The sequence below is a fragment of the Physella acuta genome, unplaced genomic scaffold (assembly GCF_028476545.2).
Source record: "Physella acuta isolate Inbredline_101_S28 unplaced genomic scaffold, ASM2847654v3 ptg000070l, whole genome shotgun sequence".
Classification (NCBI taxonomy): Eukaryota; Metazoa; Mollusca; class Gastropoda; family Physidae; genus Physella; species Physella acuta.
The window spans coordinates 40,788-57,934 of record NW_026731590.1 but is presented as its reverse complement, the minus strand read 5'-3'; the positions used below and the strand labels follow the sequence as shown (position 1 = coordinate 57,934).

At 37.7% G+C, this 17,147-nt stretch overlaps 1 long non-coding RNA gene across 1 annotated transcript; it reads right to left on the bottom strand.

Annotated features, from left to right (window-relative positions):
* Positions 1 to 7,539: 7,539 nt before the first annotated feature.
* On the bottom strand, positions 7,540 to 15,844 carry LOC131952257 (uncharacterized). Its single transcript, XR_009388522.1, has 3 exons — positions 15,811 to 15,844; positions 8,165 to 8,234; positions 7,540 to 7,701 (listed from the first exon to the last, which is right to left on the bottom strand). It is a non-coding gene; the product is annotated as an uncharacterized LOC131952257 (long non-coding RNA).
* Positions 15,845 to 17,147: the final 1,303 nt, after the last annotated feature.

The window sequence follows — 17,147 nt, the reverse complement described above, 5'->3', positions numbered from 1 at the left end:
TTTTATTCTATTTTAAAAACTTTAAATATTTAAAATGGAATTCCCATCCCCTGTTGTTTTATATAAGAATATTCGAGAAAGCTTAGGGGAGATCACTCCCGGTTTATTTTAATGTGTTTCCATAGCCTTTGCCCAACCAAGAACAAACTACAGCAGATGTTTGATTTTGGAGTTGTCTCTTCTAGAAGAGTGGCTATCCCCAGTTAACGAGCCTCATCTACCCGAGGATTTGAACTCGAGACATTTCAGTTAGGCATCCACGAGCTTTACCGACTCGACCACGCCGATCCCCTAACATCTAACCAATATGTACTCATTTTTATCATGATTAAATGTTGTCCCCACCCACTACCACGACACACACACACTAAAAAAACACAGGCGATATCCATCCGCTACGTCAGTAGCACTAAATATATGACTGTTTAGTTTAGGCTTGTAGAAGTTTCCGACCTCTGCCCCGCGATCTAGCCGGGTACCAGACGGTAAGACGATGTCCTGCGTCTGGTGGTGGGGGAAGTAAAGCCTGGATAGAGCCTACGGATGGATAAGCGACCATCATGTAGTGTTTCAAACCAACATCTCAGTGAGACTGATTCAGTTCACAATTTGCCATTTAGTTGGAGTTCTCTACGTCGAGACCTCCCTTGCTAATGAGAGTCAAACTCCTGAGCCTGTATATCCGTGTCACGATAGTTATTGAACTGTTTTTATATTGGGCATGAGAAAGCTGGAAATGCAGACTAACCTTGAACAAACGTACATATCCATGAGAATATTATAATGTCGTTACAGAGCAGACGATAAAGACTGGTGGCACTTGTTTGATTATAGACGCAAAAAGAAAACAAAGAATATCAAACCACATTATGTAGGAAATTATCAATAACATACAGGGGTTAAACTAGGCCCAACTAAAACAGTAAGCACGGTATTAGCGTAAAAAAAAAAAACCACACCTCCATCCTCTTAGGTGTCATTCATTTATGAGGCCCACAAAAAGTTGGATTTCCACTGGCGTCCATTTAAAGAACGTCATCCCTGGCCTGTAAACCCGATATTAACGTTCACTAAAAGTAAAGGCCTATAAATGTTTTTAAAAGTTTAAATCATACAATATTCACACCAGATGCATGTCATTTATGTAAGCCCTGCTAGGGGGGGGGACCTAAAATCTACCCTTCTAGGCTTATCTAACTAACTACCGTCCGGTCAGTGCAAGCCCGGCTAAACCCAGACTGGTTAATAACCTAACCTTAGTCTAAAGTAAAAACAAAAAAAACTTTAACGATATAATAAAATTTATTTAACAAAAAAATATGGAACCAAGCTTAAAAAAAACTAGAATTTAGGTAAAACAGAACACTGGAGACATACAAAACAGAAACAGAACTCAACGGAACAAAACACCCAATTTCGGACCACCGTCCAGGTCTATGACGAACACAAACACAAAATAAATACGGCTGGATGGTGTGAATTTGTTGTTCTTTACAATCGATGACCAGAGAGTCTTCCTGCTCTCTTCATCGCTGCTTTCCACACACCAAAAGACAGACTCGAACAAGCCGGACATCGACTTCCACACACCTCACACACTACACGTAAACAAATAATAATAATACACTCCAGCCGCTCACATTTATGTGTCAGAATTCGACCGCTGTTTTTGTTTTTAAATCTAAAATCAACCCAATTTATTGTGATAAGCAAACGCTTTCCGGGCGGGTATTTATACTAAAGTGTGTGCTCGAGTTTGATATTTTGATAAAAAATTGAAATAAAATCGTCATTCAAATATTAAAACATTGGGTTTTATAGTAAAAAAAAACCCAAAGATTTCACTTTAAAGGGAAATTTACTATGATTGAAAAAGGAAATAAGGGGGCCCTTAAAAATCGGGGGCCCCTGGCCACAGCCCCCTCAGCACCCCCCTTAATCCGCCCATGGCTGGGTAGGATAATGTACCTAAAGTGACCGGACAGTTGTGAATGAAGTTGAACCTTTCCCCCAACCCACCCCGAACTGATCTGTTTACATTTTGGAAAACGCGTAATGACGTACCAAAGTACCATGCCGCCAGAATCATAGCTTTTGAAACAGGTTGTAGTTGTAGACAAAATATTTTTGTAAAACGAATATTGTTAAGCTACTTTGTTACTTACTAAAGTAATTATTGATCTGTTTTGACTTTACAATTAAATTCGTTGAAAGAAATATTCAGTGTTTCTTCCAGACTTTTTTCTCCGGGGGGCACTTGAAATCTTCGGGGGGGGGGGGCGGTAAACTTTCTTCGGGGGGGCGGACACTATTAAAAGTATATATTTTCTATATAAAATATATATAAATTTCATTTCGTTCGGGGGGGGGGGCGTTAAAATTTTTTCGGGGGGGGGGGGGGGTGGGGGGGGTGGGGGGGGGGGGGGCGAAGCCCCCCCCGAAGAGATGCCTGGAAAAAACTCTGGAAATATTAATATTCTAGGAACCATTATGTCAAATTATTTATTTACAAGGATTTCAAAACAATCTGTGTTGCGTTCATTGTTTTTTGGTTGTATTGTTTGTATATTTTGTTTTTTGTTTGTTTGTTTAGAGTGATACATTGTAAAGTAATGTAAATCCAACAGGAACGAAGAAAGACTTGGGTTTATTTGGTTAATGCAATTTAAAAAATCATTTTAGAAAAGCTCTTCTACAGAATATCAAAGAAAACAAAGATTAATAATATATAAAATCCATCCTATTTTTTTACTTTCTCGTATATACGTAGTATCGAGAAAGTATTGTAATCGTGCAAAAAAAAAAATAGAGATTTTTATAAATCTCGACGTTTTACACCTCACGGATACGGAAAAACATAATTTTGCAATCTTGTCCTATGTCTGTGTGTCTGTGTGTGTGTCTGTGTGTGTGTGTGTGTGTGTGTGCGTGTGTGTGTGTGTGTGTGTGTGTGTGTGTGTGTGTGTGTGTGTGTGTGTGTGTGTGTGTGTAAACACGATAACTTGAGTCTATAGCCCGAGTTCCCATCCCCTGTTATTTTATATAAAAATATTCGAAAAAGTTTAGGGGAGATCACTCCCGGTTTATTATAAAGTCAAAATCACAACAAAGTATACTTTAGTTGTTTTTTTTTTAAATTAAGGTGGGTATTTTAATGTATATTCCATTTATATACGGGTTCTGTGAACTGATGTAGTTCGCCTCACCTGTCCCAATTTTTTAGGTTTGTGAAACTGTAGATCTCTTACTGTGTCCAGGTAAATAGAACATCCAGAACTAAATGTGATGCACAAACAATAGCAGCAGTTGTTATGAACATAGACGAATTAAACCTTTGACTTACTTAACAATTATATCGTTTTTAAACAAACAAAATTCAACTCATTAATTTTTAGTAGACGTACTTTATTCTTCATTACTTTTAACCAATTCAAATTTATTTGAATTAATTCAAACGCTTCACAAATGTGCGCGTGTTTTAGTAACGTCAACTATGACGTGTGTCCGTCTACAGTTCTAGTGGCGGATACTCGGTGATGTTCGTTGGGATAACCGAGCAGCGGTAATTCACTTCGCTGGCGCAGTTACTGCCTGATGTTGAGTAGCGTATGTGAAAAGTTTCTTGAAAGTTATAGTTTGTTTGCGAATGCGTAATACAGGTGCTTACATTCTCGATCAAGGGTATGGTATATGACAATCGGGTCATAGAAGTCACTCGCATTGAATGAAATATTGGGGGTCCACCACAACAGGCACAAATTTGTACGGACATTTGTCCCCGCCAGCCAAGTTGGGGACCAGCAATCTCACAGTTAGTTTGTCCGTATGTCATGTTTAGTGCGCTTTGCAAAGCATTACCAATAAAGACTTTCATGGTGTGAAGATTATATCCTGAAATAAAAGCAGTATCACAGCATAAGTTATGTCATTAGTGGGAAGAGATTTGCGAGAATAATTACATGCATTACAAATATAGAAAACACCTACGGTTAGTACAAGCTACATATTGTAAACATAAGACATTAATACTGTGGTAGATTAAATATAATAATGTAATCTTTTGAAGAAACTGCTGTGTAACGTATATTTTAATATTTTACTTTTCAGGTTGGAGGAGTAAAAATATATAAAGAAAAAAGGAAATCCAGATTCTTTTCTACTGTAGAAATAATTTCAAGTTCCAAAAAGGTCCCCAGTCCTTTTTTACTGTACATGCATTGGCATTCAGTGTGTGTATGTGTGTTCGTGGGGGGGGGGGGGTGGGGGGTCGAACAGAGCCCATATTTTGGTTTGCCACTCAGTTTTCCAGTGGCTATTTTGGCACCTGGGGTCTTTTAATTTTAATGTCCGGCGGTCGCGTAACCCGGTGCGCCCTGGGATACCCCGTGAGCTCCACAGCGCCTATATTCGTTTAATGAGCGCCATTCACTGAGGATACGGAGGGTTGCTAAAATCGATAACTAAATCGAATTAAAGGTGTCACCCAGTGCATCAGCAGTAGTAAGATTGGGTGCCTCGAGATAGCCAGCGGCTACCTGAGTGCAAGGAATCCGTTGGTTACGCGTCCTACAGGGGTACTACTAATTCAACGACCTAACTGTAACAGGGGCAGCTTTCGGCGCCCCTGGCTTACGGATGACACCAAGCACAGAAGCACCCCCTGGGTAGTATCCGGTTACCTACGGTAGTGTAACACGTCACTCCCGCGACACCCTTAGGTGATGACTAAAAGGTGTTCAACCTAACTATTACGGATAATGATTAACGTGCACTCAATGCTTTCATACAACACGCACCGTCTGCGTTGCTGCGATCTAGTCCCAAATACTAGTGTGATGAAACAATTTGTAAGGGTTTCATCAACGCGTTACCAATTGTTTATTTGTAGTCGTGTGACAGTAGCGTACGCAGGGGGGGAGCAGGGGGAGCGGCCGCTCCCCCTCTGGCCATTTTCAGCAAAGTGGCGCCTTTTTGGAAACTTTTTAAACTCAAAGTTTTAAACAATGATATTTGTTAAAAAAATATTTTTGGTCGGCACATCGATGTAAATCACAAGATTTCTTTTCATGCAGCAATTAAGCATTATTGTACTAGTCTAGTAGTGTCTACGTTTACAACACGTATTAACAGCTACATCAGCTTGCCATTCTAAAAATAACCATTACGATGCATTGCAATGTTTAAAAAACCTCTACGGTAGTACCACTTGGCAAGAGGGGTGTTAAGTTTAAGGCAATTGTATAATGTATTTGCTTACGAATAATTGAATTAGAAAATGTTATACATAAAACTTCACACATAATTACTTTATATATACAGTTTGAATCGTGTGATTAATTTTTTAAAAATTACAATACAGAAACAAATACAACTGATGTGGCACCTCTATTTAAATTTACTTATGAGCAAACTACGTAGTGGTGGGGAGATTTTGAGAAGGTCAACAATGTCATCACGATGAAGTAGTAGTATTATGACAGCTTGGGCGATAGTGATTATGATTACAAATTATATGAAACAATTACAACCCCCCCCCCCCCTCTTCCATGGACCCTTCTGTAAAAAAATATTGTCATAATACCACTGCTACTTATTTAAATCTATTTCTGTAATATATATTTGTGTAATATATATTTGTGTAATATATATGTATGTTTAGAACAGTCATCTAAAAACTGACGCTATGTTCACTCTGAGTTGGTGTAGAGCGACATTAATGTCACACCTAGGTATACGCTGGGTTGGATAATTGACCTAAAGTGAACGGACAGTGATGAATGAAGTTGACCCCCCCCCTCAACCCACCCTGAACTGATCTGTTAAGTACATGTAGAAAAACGCGTAATGATGTACCAACGTACCATGCCGCCAGAAAATTAGCTTTTAAACGTAAAACTCTGTGAATATTGTTTTTGCAATAACCAGTAAAAAGGTGTGTGATCAATACAGTGATCTAACTCATACCTATCACTATGTTAAAAAATGATCTTTAAAGTACACAAAGAAGCAGTAGTTAATTAAAAATATATGATCTGAACTAAAAGACCAATTTCTAGTTAAATGCAGGATGTTATTCCGAATGTTTTTCTATTATCTTCTTCTTCTTGTTTGGGGTTTAAAGTCCGCTTTCAAACTTACGATTATATGAAAAGCGTGGTTTTATACCAACTCTGAATTTAAAAACTGTTATTACGCTGTAATACTTTAGCATTTATGATGACGATATATTAAATTTTGATTATAGACAAAAATATTTTGTAAACACGAATAGTGTTAAGCAGTTTCATTATATACTAAAGTAATTATATAATTTGTTGTGACATTTATAATTAAATGTGTAGATATATACATATTTATAGTAAGAGAGTGATAATTTCCCCTATTTCACTTATCTTAATAATTTCCCAGGAATTATTATATAAGAAATTTTTTTTACAAGAATTACAAAACAGATTATGGTACGTTCATTGTTTTTGGTTGTAGTGTGTGAATATATTTATACTTCGCTATGATGTAAAATAAATTGAAAGTAGCACTCTGAAGAAATAAGAAAACACACACAATGTTAGTGGTCGGCGTGGTCGAGTCGGTAAAGCTCATGGTTGCTAAACCGAAAAGTCTCGAGTTCGAACCCTCGGGCAGATGAGGCTCGTTAGCTGGGGACAGCCACTCTTCTAGGAGAGACAACTCCAAAATTAAACAACTGCTGCCTTGTAGTTTGTTCTTGGTTGGACAAAGGCTATGGAAGCAAATCCAAAAAGAAAAGCAGGCTGAAATCGGAGTCAATGGCCTCAATGGCGCATAACCAGTTGACACGTAACGCTTAATTGTGTTGGAGGCGTGGTCGAGTCGGCAAAAAGCTCATGGTTGATAAATTCGAACAAAGTCTCCAGTTCAAACCCACTGGCAGATAAATCTCGATCCCCTTCAACACTAATAATTAAGAACGAAGAAGAAGAAAAAAGAAAAAGACACACAATGTAGGCCGACAAAACAAAAATTGTATCAATCTAAACAAAGTTTAAAAAGTTTCCAAAAAGGCGCCACTTTGCTGAAAATGGCCAGAGGGGGAGCGGCCGCTCCCCCTGCTCCCCCCCTGCGTACGCTACTGGCATCGGGGGTTTGTTCGCTTTCTGAATTATGTAATCATTTTCTAGCAACAAAAACTCATAATTTTCTCTTGATGTTTTAATAGTCTGTGAACAAAAATATTGTTCATTAAAATAATAAGTGGTTGCTTTGTGTGCAAATGCCCCACACATTGGACGCTTTAAAAAAAAAAGATTCATAAAAAGTTTAGACGAAAAATTGCTAGAAAACAAAATCGATAGCCAATCCTTTATTCAGCTCCCAAAAGCTAAATATTAGAAAAAAATCACACACATTTTTAAGTCGAAAAATAAGTTCTAAAAACATAAAAATAAAATGTACGTAATGTAAATTGTTTTTTTCTAAGCTATTTTTTATTAGTACGTTTAGCCATAGTAGGTTACTACAAATTACTTAAAAAAGATTATAAGAAGAATTCTTACCCTTCATGATACAAACAATTGGCCGATCAATGTGTACGTGCCGTTTACAAATTCTGAATAATCATTGCCTTCAAAGTTGCCTCTTATCTGGGTTTATCCCAGACAGTGGAGTATCCATTAGCACATATTTCAGAAGGTAACAGATCAGAGATATTAAATGGCATTGCATCTATAAAAAGTAGAGTATAAAGAAAGTTATGTATTTACAACTGGCAGTAAGCAAAAAGATGTATATTATAGAAAGGGAAGGAATAGCCATAGCCGTAACCGTAGCCGTAGCCGAAGCAGTAGCCGTAGCCGTAGCCGTAGACATAGACATAGACATAGACATAGACATAGACATAGACATAGACATAGACATAGACACAGACACAGACACAGACACAAACACAGACACAGACACAGACATAGACACAGACACAGACATTGACATTGACATTGACATTGACATTGACATTGACATAGATATATATATAAGTAAATATATATATGTATATATATATATATATATATATATATATATATATATATATATATATATATATATATATATATATATACATACATATATATATATATATATATATATATATATATATATATATATATATATATATATATATATATATTACCTGAGAGAACAATGAAATTCAGGAAAATCAAATTTAGGAACATTTTCATCATTTTGTCGTAGCTCTATGTCTATAGATGAACAGAAAAAAACCCAGTAAATCAGGTTTTAGTTCTCCAGTTAATTAAGAAGAAATGTAGGATAAAATGTTGGATTCATTGCAAAATTTAATTTTTTGTAAATACGTTGAAAAGTTCATAGATTCACTGATTAAATAAAATGTGTTGCATGTTGATTGGTTAAATGGTTGGATGGGTTTAATTTTGTTGGTCTCAAGGGTTGGATGCATTGGATCAATCAAAATTGCAAAATAAGTGGATTCACATAAAATACAAAGATTGTATAGGAAAATACGACAGTCAGTTTTGATTACTTTGGAAGTTTTCCCAGATATGCCGAGTTTTTATGACACCCCTAGGCGTTGTTCTACCACCACACAAAACTTTTTTCTTACATAGCCCAGGTCGAGGGCTTTGAGTCAAGCCGACAGTTTTCCCAAGCGGCCTAGTCATTTACAGGATTGCATGCAAAAAATTAGCCGAATGTACAGAACGGAAGCGCCCTAAAATCTTAATTGAAGTTACCCTCTGTTTTTCCCATAAAATACTAGGGTTATATAGAGAAATACGACTGGTCAGTTTTCACCACTTTACTAAGTTTTCCCAGATATGCCGAGTTCTTATGACACCCCTAGGCATTCTTCTACCACCTGACAAAATATCAAGGGGGGGGGGGGGGTAGATCGGCATTTTTTTTCGATATACAGCTCATATAAGGCGCCGGTTAGTAGAAGTCAGTTTTGACCCCCCTCTACGTTGACTTGTTGACCATCCGGCACCGGCCACCGTGTTCTTTCGCCCCAAATAAGGAGCGACTGCGTCGCTGGGAAGTGTTCGATTGGAACCCGACATCTTTGCTTTATATATATAGACTAGGCACACTGCCTAGCTTCGCATAAGTTTTCAAAAAGCATTTGACAATCTGAATGCTTAATTAATTAGTTATTGGCTGATATGGAGAGCTAAAGTTTAAACACTAATAATAATAATGTGAGAAATATTGCGGGAATCTTCGCAATTTATTACTTAAAAGGTAATTAGAACTACAAAGGTTACCTGAATAGTGAAACTCCTAAGTTATAATAAGTTGACTTTTACAGTTAATTACTACGATTTGTCAGGATACAAACTTTACATTATAAAACAAATCTTACTCAAATAAATGCTAAACTTCGTTATTTTCTGTTTGTGTTTAAAATATAATATAAAGTTATTAAAAAAAATATTTATTTTAAAAAGTTACCTCCCTTGTAAATTAACCGAATGACGTAGTCTTTGTTTCCTTTCTTTTCACTAAAAGTTGCTATGCCTATCTTTAAAAATACGTTACCTCGACATATTTAACGACCATAATGGTTTTTCCGATGGGAAAAAAGTTGTTTTTGTTACCCTCCATGGTCTGTCTACGACCTTGCGAAACATCAGGGGATCTTTTGTTATTCTTATTATATAGCTTACGTAAGGAGAATGTCCCTTTTAAGCCCTCGCCGTGCGAGCAGAGACTGACCGATAGTTTATCCATAAGGCAGATGTATTTACTCAGCTCTATGTAAAAAATGAGCAAGATGTACAGAGCCAAAGTTCCAAAACATTGTTTTGAAAATAGTCATCGTTTTTCACCAAATTAACAATGTTTATATAGTGAATTAGGACCGGCCAGTTCTTTAGCCATTCCGGAATTTTCCCGAAGATACCGCTTGATGTAAAGTGACCCCCGCGGGTATTTCTATGACCTCGGAAGTTATGATTGGGTTTGTACGTCCAGAGTTTTGTATTTATTTTTTTTTTACAAAAAAAACGGTACTGTGTTTATATCAGGAAATTTGGTCTCTGTAAAACATTGTTTCGGGTTTTTTCCCGAGGGTAGCACTATGTTTTTGCTGACCCCCAGAGGCCGATGTATATCTCCAAAAGTTTTCAAAGGGTTCTTACGTGGGAATTTGTTTTCTATAGCCTATATAGCTCATATTAGGAAAATTTCACTCGCTGTCACTTTTTAGCCCTCTCCGTTCGAGCAGAGGGTGACCAATAGTTTATACGAAAGGCCGATTCATTTTCCTAGGTTTATGTAAAAAATGAGCCAGATGTACAGGGCCAAAGTTCCAAAACACTCTTTTGAAAAGATTCATCGTCTTCAGAAAATTAAAAATGTTTATACAGGGAAAATTCGGACCGGTCAGTTCTAAAGGTCTCATAAACATCTAATAGTTTTTTTCCTACCCGAGGGTCGGTCTACGACCTCAGGAGTTATGAAGAAGTTCCTACGTGGGAATTTTTTTCGATATATAGCTCATAGAAGTCGCCGATCAGTCGAAGTAAGCTTTGAGCCCATGATCATGGACTTGTTGGCCAACCGGCTCCCGTGTTCTGTCGCCCCAAGGCAGGATCCTGCCAAATTTGAAGCGCCTGCGGCGCCGGGAAGTGCCCGATGGGGCACCCGACAACTTTATATATATATATATATATATATATATATATATATATATATATATATATATATATATATATATATATATATATATATATATATATATATATATATATATATATATAGATTATTAACTGTAAGGTATGGGGTCGTCCATAAATGACGTCACACGCCTATGGAGGGGGGGGGGGGGGAAGGGGGTTCAGACTGTTGTGACGATGTGTGACGAGGGGGAGGGGGAGGGGGGGAGGCAGTGTGACGTCACGTTTCTTAATTTCACGAATTGATTAACATACATTTTGTTAAGTTTTTAGAAAAATAAACTTACTAAATAATTTTCTTATATTGGTTGCGATACTTCTAACAAAATGTATACTATTGTGTAAGTTGTCAAAAGCTTGTGAAATATATCGGTGTTCTAATTAAATTGCCCTATTATTTGACGATGTATGTTGTGTAGTAGACTGCCGTATTTGGAAATTTGTCAATGGTGATGTTTGACTAAATGCTTGCTATTCTTTGAAACCCTGTTTCCCCAATATTTTATTTAAAACTATTTACAGAATTTATGTTCACACTTAGGGCGGCGACTCTTGCTCTTGATGACACGCATTGTCTCCCTTACATCATGGTGTTCATGGTGTACGATCAGCTCCAAGGTCGAGATCACGTGATTTTTGTAGGTGCGGCAAAAAATAAGCGTATGTGTGTAGGGTCAGCATGTGATGCGTGTTTTTCGATCAACCCAAATAGGCCTACACGTATCTCGCTGAATCAACTTTGTCTGTGTGAGGCTTTTCAGTTGAAAGGTAGATCTAATAATCTCATATATACTGCTTAAAAATCGACAGTTAATAATGGATAAAATTAAATGTTCCAATGTATTTTTGATGCCTACGTGCTGGCATATCCTAAAAAGAGTAAAAAGATTTCCCAAGAAGAAGTCGTTGAAAAGTGGACTCAACTAAAAAGCGATTCAGATCTGCACTTGAAAGCGGAGGTCCGGCTGCAGGAGCTAAAAGCATCTGCTGCCGCTAAAAATGGCTCAATTTTGACGTTTTGGGTCAAACATCTGTATCTACACCTAAAAATAAGAAAACACCCTATGATTTGGCAAAAGAAATACCTAATACTAATAAGTCACTGAAGTCAGACGAAAAAGTGAACGATGCTCATGAAGTCAGTGATTTCAAACCCTCTACCAGCAAACTATCAACATCTAAGCAGGCTACAGTCCAGATAAGCTTACAATCAGAGATTGAGATTCTGAATTCTGATCTAGTCGGCTTGTATGAGCGACAAACTCGCGGAATGTTAACGCAAAAACAGAACATGGAGCTTAAAGAAAAGAAACAGCTAAAATAAAAAAAGCTAAAGATGAAGATATCTGATCAAATAAGATCTCAGAAAGCTCGAAATGAAAAGAAAACGGAATGCTTTGTTTGAAGAGAATCCGGGGCTACTCGCCACTTTGAATGTTAGATCTTATTCTGGCAGGCCAAGGATTGAAGAAGATCAATCTTCTTTATTGGAAACTATCATAAACATTGCTATGCATGGATCAGTATCACACGAGAGGTGGCAGAACGAAATCTACAGGACTATTAAAACATTAGATCAGCAAACTGATCAGTTAAAACAAGATGGGTTTATAATTAGTAGAAGTGGGCTGTACCTTCGACTGTTGCCAAGACATACTTCTTCTCATGAAGGGCAACGACATGTATCGACAGTCGCAGTAAAACTGATAAGAGCGCAAAACGATTGCCATGCAAATCACATTGATCGCTTGTTTACAGCGGCAACACTGCATCACCTAGAAGAGTTAGCTTCCATGATTGGACCGAATGAGGTATGCTTTATAAGTCAAGATGACAAGGCCCGCGTTCCGCTTGGGTTGACAGCTCATGCACATGGAATATAGGGTGAGCTTGCCTGACCATGACTGGGTTGTGGCTGCTGGACATAAGCCGATCCCTTCAGTTTATGCCGGGATAAAAATTAAGCCAACGCTATGGGAAATCGAGAAGCTGTTGTATACTCCGGCCCAACATACATATCAATCAGATCTGGTAAACATTCCTCATCCACAGCACTTAGTCATGGACTTGTTTTTGAAAAATTAATTACTTTACATAAATTTGATGATATCACAAAGAGTGGTCTGGATCAAATTGTTAAACCAATATTAGTGTTGACGGTTGATGCTGGCCCAGACGAAAACCCTAGGTATCAAAAGGTCATCAAAGTTGCGGTACACCACTTTCTCAATCAGAACTATGATCGTTTGTTCATTGCTACTAATGCACCATGAAAAAGTGCATTTAATAGGGTTGAAAGAAAAATGGCGCCACTTAGCAATGAGCTCACAGGATTAGTTTTACCCCATGACTACTACGGCAGTCATTTGGATGAAAGAGGAGTCACTATAGACACAGATTTAGAGAAGAAAAATTTTCCATTTGCCGAAAACACTTTGGCAAAAATATGGTCACACATGACAGTGGATACATTTCCTACAGTGACAGAATACATAGATCTAGAAGAGTCTAAACTCCTTAAAACTTCTCTGCTCTCAAAGAATCTGCGTTGGCACGATATTCATGTGAGAACTAGTCATTATTTGACTCAGATCGTTAAATGCATGGATAGTAAATGTTGCTCAAAGCCAAAGCTTGTATTTCAGCTTAATAACTGATAGATTTTTTCCTCCACCTTTACCAGTCGCCCACACAAGCTGTGGACTGACAATACCTGAGCGTTCAACAGATGGCTCTTTACATAAATTTCCATCTCTTTTTGCTGCTCAGTATAAAAGTGGATGAAATCCTCCCCCGCTCTTCAAATCCTTATCACACAATTCCTTATGAGTTGTATTGTCCGTCTGTTCAATCCGTGATCAGCGACAGGGTTTGTAAAAAGTGTATCTCATACTTCTCTTCATTGGTTATGCTGCGCAATCATTCCTTAACTCACAAACAGGAATCATCAATTGTGCCATAACAGCGCATCAAGCCTCTGAGAGTTGCTGCACGTCGAAAACGTGAACTGATGGTTATAGTTGCCAATGAAATTAATGGCGAGAGTGTAGATTGGATAGAAGAGGAAGACCTTGATGTAAAGGGAATTCCCATTCCATACTGGGGAAAAATCAATTCCATCCCTGTGTTTTCAATGAAGGAACATTTTAATTCTCCACGGGAGAATGAATAAGCTTAAATATCACAACTTTTAATCGAGGATTGCGCATGTTAATACTGTTGTAAGTAGTTTTTTTAATACTTCGGTTAATGATCTTGCTAAGATTTAGAAATGTGAATGTATATAGATATGGTCGGTTAAGTTATAAGTATAACCCGTTACTGATATTATTATTTAATCCTTATTAATAAAAAATTCTATAAAATTTGCTTAGATTTAAGTGAGTGTGAGAGTATTTCTTGTCCTATTTCAACATCCTCTCCGCTAACAGCAAAACAGGCAGTTTAATAATCTAGTGGAGAGTCTTTACTATTAAAAATCTATGACATTTATAATGCTTTGTGAGAGATAACATCAGTTAAATCCATCATATAGGCTACAATATAATATACCAGGAAAATTAAAGGTCTGGGCATAGTGCCAACAGGTTAAATCAGGGGTCGGCAACCTTTTGAGACCGAAGAGCCAAAAGTTACAATTTATAAAGTTTCCCAATTTTTAGAGAGCCACCAACATTTTTTTGTTCAATATTATGATCTTTATTTAGGATTTGGTATATATATGTATGTGTGTTTGTGTGTGCGTGTGTGTTTGTTTTATGGATTACTACACCTTTCACCCGATCGCCATGAAACTTTGGGAAGTTGTTAATAATACTCATGGAAAGGTTTCTGCGATAAAAGTTTTTCAAATTCGCAGGAGTGGCCTCCCGGCAGCACGCGATGCGATTCTTCTCTATATATTGTATATAAAAGTAAAGTCGATTGCGGTTTGACACCGTTCATCCGATCGTCATGAAACTTAAAAGAGTTGATTAAAACGCTCTAGTGGAGGTTTGATAAAAAAAATCATTTTACATTTCTTATGGGCGTGTGGTATATTTTTTGTCAATACACCTTTTGGCGCCCAGAGTTCCCGAGCGGCTATGTTAGTACTTGGCATCCGTTAATCGAACGTTCTGCATAGCGGGTAAGGGGTACTACTATATTCAGCGGCAAAACTGCAACAGGCGCAACCACCGGCGCCTCGTCGATTGCGCGACCCGAAGCGCCCGGGCTACCCTACGAGTTCTATGGTGCCTACATTTGATTTTAAAAATAGGCTATACACTATAGACACCTGTTGCTTTAGTAGCTCACTAAATCGAATCAGGCACGTCCTCCGGCTTCTCTGCAGGGTGCGATTTGGCGCCCAGGGCTATCCCGCGAGCACTAAGCGCCTACCTTAGTTTTAAAGAGCACCCTTCAATACGACATTCGATGATTGAACCGAGCTAAGGGCCGTACGCAGCGCCCCTGCGGTAGTGTAATCATCACGAGAGCGCCACATTCCGTCCCCGACAATTAGGCGGTGAGTGATTAACTGAGATATTACGGTGAATGATTAACTTACACTCAAAGCTTTCATACAGCACGCCATGGTGGTAGGCGGAATTGTAGGTAACCAGTGCCCCGATAAATATGATCCAAACACAGGCATTGTTTACACTTAAATAACTCAGCTTTAGAAAACAAGGAAGTACATTGAAATAGGGAGTAACTAAATATTCTAATAGAATAGCGAGAGTTTATTGATTATATTTTTTATTATATCGTTCGTTAGCGAGTGTTGCAGACAAATACTTTTATGAGTTTTAAAAATAAAATAAAATAATATTAATAATTGTGCCTGAAAACACAGCAAATTTAAAACATAGGATAAATTGTAAATTAGGGGGTGGGGTGGGTTGGAGTGTAACGTCATTTTAAGGGGGTCTGACTTTTTGTGACGATGTATTACGTAGGGGGGGGGGGGGGTACAAAAATGGCCAAAAAAGCGTGACGTCATTTATTCAAGTCTCGAGTTCAAACCCACTGGCAGATAAATCTCGATCCCCTTCAACACTAATAATTAAGAACGAAGAAGAAGAAAGAAGATTTATTGACGACCCCTATGCATTGAGACAAAACATCGACTTACCTTGTCTACATGTAGAATAATGTTTGCTGCTCTCAGTGAAGCAATTTATACATTATAATAGCTCCGCCCTTTTAATGATTTCTTATAAGCCAAGGAGAACAGATAGCCAATGAAAATTATTTGCGCAGAGCGTTAATTTTATGTTAGTTCTATTGGTTAACTCACAAGAACTACTGTTTCATATAGCCTACTGTAATACTTTCCAATATTGAAATTTTAAAAATCTTGCGTCATGATAAAAGTGCCTATAGGTTAGGTTAGGATAGGTAATGTAATGTAATGTAATGTAATGTAATGTAATGTAATGTAATGTAATGTAATGTAATGTAATGTAATGTAATGTAATGTAATGTAATGTAATGTTATGTTATGTTATGTTATGTAATGTTATGTTATGTTATGTTATGTAATGTTATGTTATGTTATGTTATGTTATGTTATGTTATGTTATGTTATGTTATGTTATGTTATGTTATGTTATGTTATGTTATGTTATGTTATGTTATGTTATGTTATGTTATGTTATGTTATGTTATGTTATGTTATGTTATGTTATGTTATGTTATGTTATGTTATGTTATGTTATGTTATGTTATGTTATGTTATGTTATGTTATGTTATGTTACGTTATGTTACGCTACGCTACGTTACGCTACGTTACGTTACGTTACGTTATGTTACGCTACGCTACGTTACGCTACGTTACGTTACGTTACGTTATGTTACGCTACGCTACGTTACGCTACGTTACGTTACGTTACGTTATGTTACGCTACGCTACGTTACGCTACGTTACGTTACGTTACGTTACGTTACGCTACGCTACGTTACGCTACGTTACGTTACGTTACGTTACGTTACGCTACGCTACGTTACGTTACGCTACGCTACGTTACGCTACGTTACGTTACGTTACGTAACGTTACGCTACGCTACGTTACGACATGTTACGCTACGCTACGTTACGCTACGTTACGTTACGTTACGTTACGTTACGCTACGCTACGTTACGCTACGTTACGTTACGTTACGTTACGCTACGTTACGTTACGTTACGTTACGTTACGTTACGTTACGTTACGTTACGCTACGTTACGTTACGTTACGTTACGTTACGTTACGCTACGTTACGTTACGTTACGTTACGTTACGCTACGCTACGTTACGCTACGTTACGTTACGCTACGCTACGTTACGCTACGTTACGCTACGTTACGCTACGCTACGCTACGCTACGCTACGCTACGTTACGTTACGTTACGTTACGCTACGTTACGTTACGTTACGCTACGTTACGCTACGTTACGTTACGTTACGCTACGCTACGCTATGCTACG